The sequence below is a fragment of the Tupaia chinensis genome, unplaced genomic scaffold (assembly GCF_000334495.1).
Source record: "Tupaia chinensis unplaced genomic scaffold, TupChi_1.0 Scaffold000557_1, whole genome shotgun sequence".
In the NCBI taxonomy this organism is placed as follows: Eukaryota; Metazoa; Chordata; class Mammalia; order Scandentia; family Tupaiidae; genus Tupaia; species Tupaia belangeri.
The window spans coordinates 1,222,526-1,234,271 of NW_006160069.1; the positions used below are offsets into that span (position 1 = coordinate 1,222,526).

The 11,746-nt window shown below is 39.6% G+C and overlaps 1 non-coding gene and 1 pseudogene across 1 annotated transcript; one reads left to right on the forward strand and one right to left on the reverse strand.

Annotated features, from left to right (window-relative positions):
- The first annotated feature begins 5,241 nt into the window (after positions 1 to 5,241).
- Positions 5,242 to 5,302, forward strand: MIR155 (microRNA mir-155). The gene has a single exon (NR_129365.1). It is a non-coding gene; the product is annotated as a microRNA mir-155 (primary transcript).
- Positions 5,303 to 11,202: 5,900 nt separating this feature from the next.
- Positions 11,203 to 11,562, reverse strand: LOC106735870 (2-iminobutanoate/2-iminopropanoate deaminase pseudogene; annotated as a pseudogene).
- Between the last annotated feature and the right edge of the window lie 184 nt (positions 11,563 to 11,746).

Genomic DNA, 11,746 nt, shown 5'->3' on the forward strand with positions numbered 1-11,746 from the left:
GAAGGAAGGAAGGAAGGAAGGAAGGAAGGAAGGAAGGAAGGGAGGGAGGGAGGGAGGGAGGGAGGGAGGAAGAAAGAAGGAAAGGAAGGAAGGAAGGAAGGAAGGAAGGAAGGAAGGAAGGAAGGAAGGAAGGAAGGAAGAAACTATGATCCCAGGTGGCTGTCTCCATAAAAAGCAGGTCACATCAACAATCCCTGTTTTATGTTGGAACTCTTGTGAATTTAAGGCAAAATGTAGTGCTCTTTACCCCAGTTCCTGAAAGCAGTGAAGTTGACCTACCTTTGATATCAGTCACTTACTAAGATGTAACACAGAATGCTCATATATCCTACAGAAAACGTGATAAACTTTACACAAATAAACATCCTTTAGAAAACCAGTCATTTATTTGAATTTTCCCTTTGTCAGAGCATATTAAAGGTCTTTATATGAAATTTTATAGCAGGAAGAAATGTTGAAACACAGAGAACTAAAACTTGCATGATAATGTGTAATACTTAATTTATGGCTATTTTACGGTGGACATGGAAAGTATGAGTTCTTGAACTATTGGGAGCATATCTTCATCTTTCCTCTAAAACACTCATTATTCTCATTAAAATCCACCTACCCTAACCCCTCTCTCCTCAACCCTTGATCTCTGCTTTCAAAGATGGTAGCTAACTACTTAACAGATGGGCCTGAATTGATGTGTCTATTTCAACCCCACCTTATTTCTTCCTCCCCAAATAACTTACTTACATTTCGAGAACAGCTCACCTGAGGCCTTACCTGCCACGTGGGTTCTACCAAACAAGTGCGTTGGTTCTAATGGTAAGAAAATCTGACCAAATAAAAGGGTAGTAAGCCTTAGGACAGATGCAGGATTTTTAGAGGGGCAGGTCCTTGGGCAGCATGTTTGCAGCCACTTTCATCTTTTGATCCTAGGTTGAAAAGTAACCAAGAAAATGTTATTCCGAAGATTAACTATCTCAAGTCCCAAATTTCTTGGGATCTTGATTTTCACATAACTATATTAATCTTCACTACTGACTTTCATGACCTAAACCAAAACAGTGGCTTCAAAACAGAGAATCAGAATTCGTTCTGGTAGGAAAGCCAGCTACTGCTTTCAAACATACAGTTACACACTGATCGGTTTAGATGAATGGACTCAAATAGGCATCAACATTGAATTCCATTTCTTTAAAGAATTATTTTACTTATTATTATTATTATTAATTTTCTGTAGGGCATGTGCACCCCCAAGACAGGAGAGAGAGGGAGAAAGCAAGCCACCTTGTCCAAGACTCAAACTGTGGTTGGCCATGTGGGAGACCAGCACCTTAACTACCATACCACCTGCTAGGCCCCATTTAATTCCATTTTAATGATTATGTGTTTGACTAATATACAAGAAATTAAAGTGAGAATTATTTAAAGGAAATTATACTAACTCAATTTAATTTTCAAAAACATGACTACACCTACCATTAAAATGGCTTTAAAGCTGGAATTTGTATTGCTCCATTCATAAGGGATCATGCCTTTCAATAAAAACAGGCATACATTCACTTTGTAACAACAAATTAAAAGTTTCCAAATATTTGCATATCTCAGGGTGAATTAAGTTAGGGCTATTCCATGATGGCTTTGGTTGTGAAATTCAATCATTGTTTTGTTTGTTTTTTTTTCTAAGATAAACTGTATAGCATGCAGTTCTTTGGTATGCAAATATCAAATAGTTGGTGCTAAAAATAAGCAAAATGGGAATCGATAGAGATATATAACATTATGTAAGGATATAACATCCTAATTCATGAATGAGAAAGAGATGAAAAGCTATAGAGATAAATGGTGGTGATGTTGCAGAACACTGTAAACATATTTAATACCACTGAACCGTACACTTAAAAATGGTTAAGATGGGGAACCAGCAGTTAGCGTAATGGCTATGTCACTGGACTCCCACATAGTCAACTGCAGTTCGCGTCCCAGACCCGGTGGCTTAAACTCATGCCGGATGCATGTGCATGCATGCCCAAGATCCCAAGAGGAGAATGAAGGAGAAGGGATTACAGCATGACCATCCCCTCTGGGGGGTGATTTCTCGCTTTCTGTCTCTATGTCTCTCTCTGTCTGTCTGGCGAGCACACACGCCCTATAGCAAAAACCTCTCAAAAAAAAAAAAAAAAAAAGGTTAAGATGGTGGGGTCAGCAGGTAGAATGGTGGTTACAGCTCTGGACTCCCACATGGTCAACCACAGTTCAAGTCCTGGGTCTGGCAGCCAGAAAATCATACTATGCTCACAGGCATGTGTGCCCAAAACCCCCAGAGAAGAATAGAGGAGAAGGGATTGCAGTGTTTTCATTCCTCCAGGGGATGATTTCTCACTTTCTGTCTCTCTCCAGGGTACACATGCGCCCTATGGCAAAAACCTTAAAATTAAAAATAGTTAAGATGGTAAATGTTATGTTTATTTTACCACAATAAGAAAATATTGGATAAAGAAAAAAAATAAGAGCTCTTTAGCAACAAACTTAAGACTTTCTACTCTGAATATATAACTGATCATGTCTTTCCTTCTAAATCAATTAAGAAAAGAATAAAAGGACGTTTTGAAATCCTATGTTTCCTCCTCCTCAACAACAATTTTAAAAATCCTTCAGAAATGTATAGATTAAGAAATAAACTCCAAGAGTGCTGTCTTCAGTCTAGTTCTCAGTACCAGAGGAAGAGTAACCAGTCATGTAAGGAAAGGTATTGACTACTATTGGCATATTATCTGGTGTATATAGGTCTACATCTTTTTAATGCAAGGTGAGAAGAAATAGTTTTGGTACTCAACTGGTAGAATTATTTCAAGTACTAGAGCTAACTAGGACCTATTCTCACATACAAAAAAAAAAAAAAACTACGCTACTTGTATTGACAATGGATATTTAATGTGGTGATCCTAAAAGGTATTGTGGAGTGAGGAGGCTTGCGATTTATCTGCAGAACTACCCAAGCAAGACCCTGACCTAATTTAGATTGTATATTCATATGAATTTCTCTTGTATTGCCATACATTGCAAATTAATGTGTCACATTCTAACACTTGGTCGGCACTGTAGCTATTGATCCTCAGTTCTACAACTGCGTAGAATTCTTCCTCTCCACTCTACCACTGGGGGGCTCTACTGGTCCCAAAAGGAGCCACTTCGTTTATTACCTCATGACATCCTCCTACACCCAGTGCCTGGGTAATGACCAGCCTTTATTGCCTGTGATCACTAATTCTCCCTGAGGACGTAGCGCTCTGTCCTCGGCAGCTGAGTCAATGAAGAACGCTGAAAGTGAGCACAGCTTCTACACTGCGGGGCCACTGGCCTCCTGGTCACCAATGGCTGAAGTCTCCTGAATGTAACTCTTAAAAATTATTGTGGGATATTTTCTTCTTTGTTCTGTTTATTGTAGTTAATGTTTTGCAAATTTCATGGTGTTTGACATGAGACGTAAAGTTGAGTAGTATGTTCTGACAAACTGCTTATTTATCTGCAGTCTTGAGAATTCTTCAGGCCTGTCTCACAAAGCTCATGTCTGAGAATAAAGGGGACCTGTGTGATGCTATTTACTTCAACATACCTTCAGAGTAGTCCAATAAACATATATAAAGTATGACACATTATCAAAAACACTGGTCCCTTTGCTGAGTGCTCTCATTGGGCAACTCCCATATATAGTAAAATAAAATAAAATAGAATAAAAATAAAGTGAAAGAGAAAATTCTAATTATTATATTAAATTTAAACACATGTGCTCAGATGTTACCCTTAAAGGATCAAGAGTAAATTGATGTAACTTGTGGGTAGAATAGTACACATGCAATTTACCTTAAATATCAATGAAACATACCTCTTTACGAGAAGGGTGCACTATAGCGATTGGGGGAACTAACACTAGAATATTAATGCATACGGGCTGAGCATTTACTACAGCCACAACAGTACACAGGGAAACAAGAGTCCTTATTCTAACATCTTGATTTATTGAAATTCTGTAAAAAGAACAAAAGCCCTGACTTGATACCATTTAATTCAGAGCCTTTTAATCACAGAATTAATTTATCTCAGAAAACAGCAAAGTTTAAAAAAAAAAATACTAAGAATGATCTATTTCCTTGGTTTGGAAATTTCCAAACCACGATATTCTGCCCTGTCAAAATATATTCACTGGGGAATTTTTAACTTTATACGTTTCTTTTGAACTTAATCACATTTTTACATCTAGCTGGTTTCATTATTAAATGAAAGAGAAGGTGGTTCCCCTCTCGTACTGAAAGAGACCACATACTCGAATGATACTCCAACTTCTAGGTTCTGCTACAGCAACGCTGAAACCAGAAACTTGTGGGAGAGCTGTCACTTTATCTGAGAGAGTAAAATCAGACTCGAACAGGAAGTAGCAAATTCATCTTTGCCTTTTCTGAATCAACTCTGCTGAAGACAAGTGGTTTGAGGCTCGGAGCACTCTAAGTCATAGTTCCTCTACGTAGATCAAAACCACAGCCACCGGGTAGTGCTTTGGATTTAGGAATCTCTAAATAGCAAATGGAAACATTTTCAGATAGATTCACTTGCACGGGAGACCTCTACTGCCTGCATCCCATGTCCTGAAAGAATAAAGGCAAAACCTCAACTCTTTACTACAGGATGAAAATCTAGCCTGAACCCTATCTTTGTAAAAGCAGGTAATTCCGTTTTCATAAACCATAAAGTACTATTTTGAATACTTGGATTCCTCACGTAAACTGTCTAGCTCCTAGATAGGGTATAAAAAGAAGACAGTCTAGTGTCAGAACTCAAGACTCCCTTCTTAACACTTTAGCATTGGGGACTTTAAAGAGTGGTTTCGTTGTAAAGATGATACGTAGGCATAAATTATTCAGAACTACAGAAGAGTCTAAAACATAACTTCACAAATAGGCTTCCAATATCCTTTTAAAGGTAATCATCTTTTTATTATCAATGTTTTTACCTTGTTTTCAATAAATTACTTCCTGGGATTTAACGAGTTCCTTTTGTCCCAGAAATAATACTAATTCCCGGACTACTCTGCTTTCAGATCTGTGTGCCATCACTGCAGCTCGGTAACTCCACGTGCATCACCTTTGTCTGTGTCTCTTGCAGGTGGCGCCAATGAGGAAGGGGAAATCTGTGGTTTCAATTCTCCGTGCCGCCTCCTCTTGATGCTGGAGGCTTGCTGTGGGCTGTATGCTGTTAATGCTAATCGTGATAGGGGTTTTTGCCTCCGACTGACTCCTACATGTTAGCATTAACAGGGTATGATGCCTGTTACTAGCACTCACATGGAACGCACTGCTGCCGTGGGAGGATGACACTACAGCATGAGTCACTGCGGAGAGACTGAGACTGCGGGCTTTATCGGGTTTTAATTTGTTAATAATGATCTGGTCAGTGGCTTGTTCCAGCTTAGGTTTTAAGAATCGGTTCATTTAAAAGGTTTATGGCAGTATCCTGAAGGCAAACATTGTCATTTTAAACTTCAAATCCACAGCTTCGTTTTTTATCAGAAAATGTATTCATGTCATTTTAAATGCAGAATTACGGTTTTTCATTATAACTGTTCATAGCAGTAGATGATTCTGAGAAATGTAAGATAAAAACATTCTAAAACAAATTTCTATGTCTTTGTGGTTAAAAATTAGAGACCATGGGACCAGCAGGCAGTGTGGTGGTTAAGGGAGCTGGATCCCACCTGACCGACCATGTAGCTCAAGTCCCAGTGGCTTCAAAAACATGCTAGGCACATGTATGCATGTGCCCAAAATCCCAAAAGGAAGGAGACATGGAGAGCGGATTGTGGTGTGGCTATGCTCTGTGGGGGTGCTTTCTTCCTCTCTCTCTTACTCTACAGTGAGAGAGCACATCTACTGCAAATTTATGTAAATAAATAGACAGAGAGATGATAGATAGGACTGCTATCCTCCAGTTACATCATGGACTGGCAACATTTTTAAAAAGATTTAAAAGTTATTTCCCTTGTGTAATAATTTTCCATTTAGATGTCTCCAGTTTAAATGAATAAGAATTAATACCTGTTTTATTCTTAAGGGGAAATTGAAAAACTATAGCACTAAATTTGTTTTTAAAAAGGGAAGTTTTTTTGAGAGAGAGAGGGATTTTTGCTATAGAGCACATGCGCTCACCAGAGACAGAGACAGAGAGACAAAAAGTGAGCCTCAGGGGCGATGGCCACACCACAATCCCTTCTCCTCCATTCTCCTCCCAGGATTTTCAGCATATACGTATATGCACCAGACGTGAGTTTTAAGCCACCAGGTCCAAGACTTGAACCACAATTGCCTATGGGGGAGTCCAGCAACATAACCATTACGCCATCTGCTGGTCCCCTAAGTAGTATTAATAATTCATATGGTAAATGGCATCTAAGAGTTAACTACTTGTCTTTTTCGTCCAAGATACAAAGATTTAATTCAAAAAGTTCACATTTGAAATGAAGTCCCAAAGCTAGTTACAAGTTCAATAGCTCGGCCACATAACTCTGAGTCAGAGAATCCCTTTTTCTGTCTCTTCATCCACAGAATGGGGATAATACTGCACAGGTTGGTGAGGCTTACATGAGATAGACAACTATTTCGTAAGATAGTAAGGTGCTATGCTGGTGCTGTAGTAAAACTCACCCAAGAACTAGTTTCTCTACTTTGTTAGTGAAAGGCCGATTTACTTTACAGAATTGTTTTAACTTCGGATTTCTATACAATTTTTCTTCATTAGTAACAATGTCCCTTACAAGTAGCTAGCCCATTGTAATTGTGAGCATACTGAATATGTGCTTGGTCAAGCAACTTTTCTTAACATTTTGTCAAATAGCACATTCACTGTAACCAAACATACCTCATGAGTCTTTTTTTTGTTTTTTGAGAGGTTTTTTTTTTTTGCTATAGGGCGCGTGCGCTCGCCAGACAGACAGAGAGAGACAGAGAGACAGAAAGCGAGAAATCACCCCCCAGGGGGGATGGCCACACCGCAGTCCCTTCTCCTCCATTCTCCTCTCGGGATATTGAGCACGCACGCACACACACCCGGTGTGAGTTTTAAGCCACCGGTCCGGGACGCGAACCGCGGTCGACTACGTGGGAGTCCAGCAACATAGCCATTACGCTAACTGCTGGTCCCCCTCATGAGTCTTTAGTTGACTTAGAGTAACTTTTGTTATGGCCTGTTTTCTTTTGCAAAGTACAAACTGTAATTTTGTTTGTACAATGCAAAAAAGAAAAGTTATCAGGATACTAAAGGGAACATTCTGACTACTAAGACATCCTTTGCTCATCTAAGGGCACCCTCTTGGCCTACTCCTCTTTCTGTCCAAGTCTGTGTGCTGTCAAAATAAATTCCTTCTCTTAATCCTTAGAACGAACTCATGGCTCCATGGAGCTACCGTGTAGATATGTCAGCCTCAAAGGTGTCTCTTCAGATCATTAATTTTATCTATTACTGTGTATCTACAAGAAGAGTCCTTGCTTTGATTCTTCAGAACCCTGTTGGCTACCTGTAGTCACAAAGTCTCAGAATGTTAGAATTGGAATAGATTATTCCAATACTATTCTAGCATTACCTCCCTGTTACAATAGAAATCTATCAATCAAATCACAAAAGCACTTTAGGAAAAACTGTGTTGTGAATTACTCTAAAGTTACTTAATGATTCTTTAGGCCTGTTTCCTTATCAGTCAAATCATGAATATATTTCATAAGGATGGTAGGCTTAAATAGCGCACATAAAGAACACAAAGTTTATTGTGCAAAATTCAAAATTTTTAAAGTTCAGTCATCTAAATCAACCTACATACCATGTCTTCCTCTAGGATACTCCAGCTCCAACCTACCCTTACTCCCATGAGGACAACCCAATGAACCCAAATACCACCAGTCACTGGTCTTCCTGAAATCCCACTCTCCTAGGCTTCTGGTTGCTGATCTCCCAGTCTTAGGTCCTAGATGGATTCCTCTTGACTAGTGCATCTGATCATTCCAACAATTCTTGAGTAAGACTGGTGTGTGTTTGGGATGGAGGAAGGGTAGGTTGCCAGGAGATGTGTGTGGGTTCAGGTAAAAGAGGATTCTTTCAGGGATGAGGAAGGTAATAGCAACCCAATTTTGTACTCAGAAGACTGAATTAAGTGCTAAATTGTGTAGGACCTGATATCTTTCTTTAAAAAATTGCAAAAAGTCAAGAAGATTGCCTAGGATCTGACCCACTTTTCCAAAAATTTGCTGACTGAAAAAAAAAAAAAAAAAAAACAGGGCTTTCCTATTCACTTTCAGCAGTTAAGATAGATCCAGTAGCTAAAAATTAAAGAGGAAAAAAAAAGTCAGAAAATAAAAGAATATATAGGAGAGGTGGAAAATTAGAATTGTTATCAAACTAGAAAATAGGTAGTACCTCAAAGAAAGAGGAAAGTTGAAGAGGAGCTTGAAGAAAAACAAAACATCTCACAGATGGGAAGTGTGTGCGTGTGCATATACACACATGTGCACACTCACACACTCACTGCCCAGTATGTTGTTCTCCACCAATAATGACTGGAATAAAATGAAACCAAGAAAAACCTGCATGTAGAAGCTTAGCTTTCCATTTTAGGTTTCCAACTCTCCAAGAGCAGTAAGTATAAAAGGACATATGATCTTCAAGAAATCTATGAAATTATGTATTATGAAAACAGTATATATGATTTCAAAAAACTTTTGCACCAAAATAAAGTTGTGCTTTGATTCCAATTTTTGCATGTACTTTTAACCACTCGATACTGGATTTTTTTAGGTGGATTCCTCAGAGGTCATTACAGTGATGTCTTCTCTATTTTCGCTCTTCTGCTCTTTTCTGCGATGCTCAGAATTTCCTGATTTCCCAGTTCGAAAGCTCTTCACTCACTGTATGCTAATTTTTGTGAATTACTGTATTAGAGGAAGTGATACCTTTCAGGGCTGAACCACCACCTTGTTCATTCATTTCACACTCAAACGTTTACTGACTTGATCCATCATTATTCCAAATATAATACTGAAAACAGAAATGAGTTTAAATACCACGACCATTTCACTTTGTATCACTAGCCTCCAAGAGGTGATTTGGGGTAAATAAAAGTTTATTAGAGCAAACAGTTGGCTGAAAAGTTCTACATGTAAGTGAAGAATCAGCAGTAATTCTAGGCAGGGAATTCCAGATGTAGAATGTTTATAAAACAACTCTGCAATACAGTGGCTTATACACAATGCTATTGTTGAGGTGGTAACCAGGAATGGTGCTCACCAGAAATCCTTCAAGTGAATCTAATGTCTGTTTATACACCATTCACTCCATGTAATGAGGGAGTGTGCGACGTGAGCTGAGCAGATGTTTTGGGACCAGCAAATGACATAATGGTTTAGTCACTGGGCTCTCACATAGTTGGTTTGAGTCCCAGACCCAGTGGCTTAAAACATGCCAAACACATTTGCATGTGTGCCCAAAATCCCGAGGAGAATGGAGAAGAAAGGATTGTGGCGTGGTCATCATCCCTGGGGGTGATTTCTCACTTTCTGTCACTCTGTCTCTCATTGTCTCTCCTGCAAGTACACACACCCTGTAGCTAAAATCTCTTTAAAAAAATAATAATAAAAATGAGTCCTGTTTGTCCTCTTCAGAAATAAGTAGAAGCTGAATTCCAAGTCTCATTGTCTCTCTCTATCAAAAACCTAACCATCTCAATAAAATCCTCTTGACTGAAAGTACTCCACTGAAACCAGTTGCCCTATGCTTACCACCAGCTGCAACCAACGAATGACCTGGTACTATCTAATGCTAAGCCACCAGCTACTGCTTTGCGTAGTAGAGGGAACGTCAGTGAGAAGGGATTGGATGCCAGTTCCAAGCTTGTAAAGCGCGTGGACTACAGGAAGTCAGGGTTACTGCCGCCCCATCTCACCTCACCTGCTGCCAGGTCTTTACCATTATACCCCGCCTCCACTTAGGAAATCCATGCCCTTTCTCAAATGCTGGCAGCTCAGCACTTCTTAATCCCTTAACCCTGTACCAAGTACACAGTAAAAGAGCCCTGAATGTGTTAGACCACAGTGGTCTTTCTCCTCTGAGCTCCCAAAGCAGTTTGTATAATAGCTCCCCCATGAAAATGCTTCAGGGGCCAGATGGTGGCACAGAAGTAAAATGCAATGTTCTGCGAGACTCGCCCACATGAGAAGATTCTGGATTCGTACCCAGGGACCTCCCTGAGTATGCCAGGCATGCACACGCCCATGACTGGGGCTGCCTGAAGCTGGAAGTGTATCAAGGAGCAAGGGCCCTCAGTCTGTCTCCCTTGCAAGCACATGCACTCCAGGAAGGAAAAAAAGAGTGTTCCACATTGTTCTCACATTTGGGTTATGTACATGTATCTCATCTTTTGGATTAGGCTCCTTTACGAAAGGAGTATCTTTTTTTTAAAAATTTGTATATATATTTAATTTCCATTAGAAAAATATTATTTATCTAAAATTTTGGTTCATATTCTTCTCCTGTATTTTTACCATTCAAATTTAAATACTTCAGTTATACTCAGTACAAGCAGAATCACATATCTAACATGAGAATTAAGTATTTCACATCAGTAAGTAAACACGATTAACTGAATTGGGTATGCTCTTATTTCTCAGGAACAATTAACTCTTCTTTCCTGCATGTTATTTCCCTTTGTTTTTGTTTTTTTTTTTTATTTGAGTAAATATGTAATTTCTCTTTCTCTTCTCCTACAGTTAGTAATACAGGTATACATTAAGTATAATTTTAGAACATTAGCAACAAATCTTCAATCACATTCAACTCTCCTTATTATATGCATTCTGTAATAACTTCAGATACTTTACTCAAACTTATACTTTCATCAATTATAAAAAATTAAGATGTTAGGGGCCAGCAGGTGGCATAGTGGTTAAGGGCACAGGACTCCCACATGGCTGAACACGGTTTGAGTCCTGGACCTGGAGGCTTGCTTTTTCACTTTCTCTCTCACTCTGTCCCTCCTTGGTCAAATTAAAGTAAATAAAGTTAAATAAAATAATTCTTTCAAAAAAATTAAGATGTTAGTTTAAAAATATAATGAAAGTTCCAAGCTAGACAACACTGGCCCACTTACAGTCATGCGGTTGAGTGGTCCTTGGACGGCTACTGGCCTCCTTTGGGCAAAGCAGGAACCTGGTAAGCAGCTCTAGCAGGAAAGCTGCTCTTGAAATACTGTTTGTAGATTAGGCTGACAGTACCAAAGTCATTTATGTCAGCCAGCAAAACACTTGTTTTCACCACGTTACTGTAGTCACAGCCGGCCGCTTTCAGAATCCCACCCGTGTTTGTAAGAGCTTGCTTAGCTTCTTCCCCCACTCCTCCTGGCACAAGCTGTCCACTTGAAGGGTTTATGCCCAGCTGTCCTGAAACGTAAACGGCCCTGTCCACTAACACAGCTTGGCTGTAGGGACCAATGGCCTCTGGGGCTTTTGCAGTGCTGATCACTTTTCTGGTGAGGGACATGACTAATTCTCTCTTGGTGCCCTCTCCGGGAGCAGTCCTAACCCAGCACTTCTGCTCGCTTCCCAGCAGACTGACCTTTTTTTTTTTGGAGAGGTTTTTGCTATAGGGTACGTGCACTCGCCAGAGAGACAGAGAGAGACAGAGAGACAGAAAGTGAGAAATCACCGCCCGGGGGGATGGCCAC